Consider the following 2,086-nt stretch of genomic DNA (forward strand, 5'->3'; position numbering starts at 1 on the left):
TCTTAAACTGCAAGGATGTCCGTTAAACATCACAATTAAACATGCCAAAGGAGAAGCCATGTTGTCAAAATGCCCACTTAACCCACCCAAACATCTCAAACCCACCCTTTGCTGACCTTCTATAACCCCATTTTTAAAGTTTTTTTTTTCCTTTTTTTAAACAAGAAAAAGTAGACAGATACATGTTGGTAAATGCTAACTGTCCATATTCACATAGAGACACAGGGTAATCTCTGAGCCCAATATACAGAGAAAGGAGGAAAAAAGCTAGAATTCTATGCACTACTACACAGGGGCCTAGCACCCTCCAGCTTCCAGCAGAGTGAAGGGAGCAGAAGGTTTTTCTTTTTCCCACAGAGCACGGTGGTGTTGATTCCATACAGTTTTTTGTTTTTTGTTTTGAGACAGGAAGGGATAAAAATGAATTTAGAACAGAAGGGTATAGAGATTCTTTTCCCATTGTACTCTGCTCAAGGTATTTCCCCCCAAAATAAATTGAGAAGCATGGTTTGAGAAAAGAGACCTCAAGAAGAGGGCGACTGAGCACAAGGGGGTGGGGGGAAGGGGGGAAAAAGACTGTAACTTGCTCCCAGGGACAGAATTTAAAAAAACAAAAAACAAAAGAAAAAAACCAAAAAACAAAAGAAAGAAAGAAAAAGTTTGGAATCCATTAGTGTTCAATTAGTCATCTTCTCCTTCATCCTCCTCTCCTTCCTCCCCTTCACCATCATCTTCATCTTCTTCACCTTCATCCTCATCCCCTTCTTCATCAATATCTTCCAATCCTTCTTCTTCTTCATCATCATCATCATCTTGTTCTTCTCCTTTCCCTTCTTCATCATCCATATCAGGAACCAAATAGTACTGCAATGGATTTGGCCAAATATCATCTTTGATGACCTCTCCTAACTCATCTGCACCTGCAGCAGAATGGTCAGTAAACCAGGTAAAGAAGCTCTCTGGTTCTTTATGCTGCCTCTACCTGCTGGCTTTATTCTGCATTTGACTTGAACGTTTTGTCAAATCCTTTCCAGATTTCCATTTGATTTCAGTGGACTTTGAAGATGGATCACCACTCTCATTCAGATGAAATTCTTTGGAGAGAACTTTATTTTCGAAGTAAGGATTTTCATCAAAATAAAAATCTATTCTGTAACCTGATTTGATATCTTCAAATTCTGTCACTTCAGCTCTGGTCAAATAATGCAGCGCCTCTTCATCTTCCTCCCCAAGCAGTGCGGACACTTGTGGGTGGTTGACAAATGTTGTTACCCCCAAAATTTGGGATTTTGGTGATCAATTCTGACCTCTTCTGAAAAAATGGTTGGCAGAGTTTGTTATATTTCTGTTCTCCTTTCAATATCTCCTCACTGGCTTGTTCATTAAGTCTGTCTATTTCATTTTGTACTTCATTGATATGTTCAATTGCTTCTTGTTGTTTCTTTTTCTCCCTTCGGCAAACCCAGAGAGGCCGATGGATTCGCCTTCTCAGGGGCGGCAAGCAGTTTGGGTTTTTTTGTTTGAGACTGGAGCAAAGATTGGCGTTTGGGGGCCATTCTGTGAAGGAAGTCAAGGAGCAGACCCACAGGTCTCACAGCTCACCAGGGAGAAGTGCAGAGACGCAAATATGTTTTGAAAAGTAAAATTTGTCCTTGAATACTTACCATCTACTAAAAAAAAAAAAAAAATGGAAAAAACTTTAAGAACATGGGAACATGCCCAGGATATACTGTTAAGTGAAAAATGTGGATTACAAAATAGTAAATATGGTAGATGTTATGGTTTAGATATGAAATGTCCCCCAAAAGCTGATGTGGTAAAGGCATGGTCCCTGATGCAGCCATTCTCAGAGGTGGGGCTTTGGGGAAGTAGTTGGATCATGAGAGCTCTGATCTCGTGAATGGATTAATCCCTCCATGGGTTCATAACTGAATGGACTATTGGGAGGTGGTGAAACTGTAGGAGGTAGGGCATAGTTGGAGGAACTAGGTCAGTGGGGGTATGTCCTTGAAAAATACATCTTGTTCCCAGTCCCTTCTCTCTCTCTCTTTGCTTCCTGGGTGCCATGAAGTGAGAAGTTTTGCTC

At 40.7% G+C, this 2,086-nt stretch overlaps 1 pseudogene; it reads right to left on the reverse strand.

The window, feature by feature from the left end:
- Window positions 1–666: 666 nt before the first annotated feature.
- On the reverse strand, window positions 667–1,571 carry LOC144377540 (protein SET-like; annotated as a pseudogene).
- Window positions 1,572–2,086: the final 515 nt, after the last annotated feature.

This window comes from Ictidomys tridecemlineatus, chromosome 5, assembly GCF_052094955.1.
Source record: "Ictidomys tridecemlineatus isolate mIctTri1 chromosome 5, mIctTri1.hap1, whole genome shotgun sequence".
NCBI classification, from domain to species: domain Eukaryota; kingdom Metazoa; phylum Chordata; class Mammalia; order Rodentia; family Sciuridae; genus Ictidomys; species Ictidomys tridecemlineatus.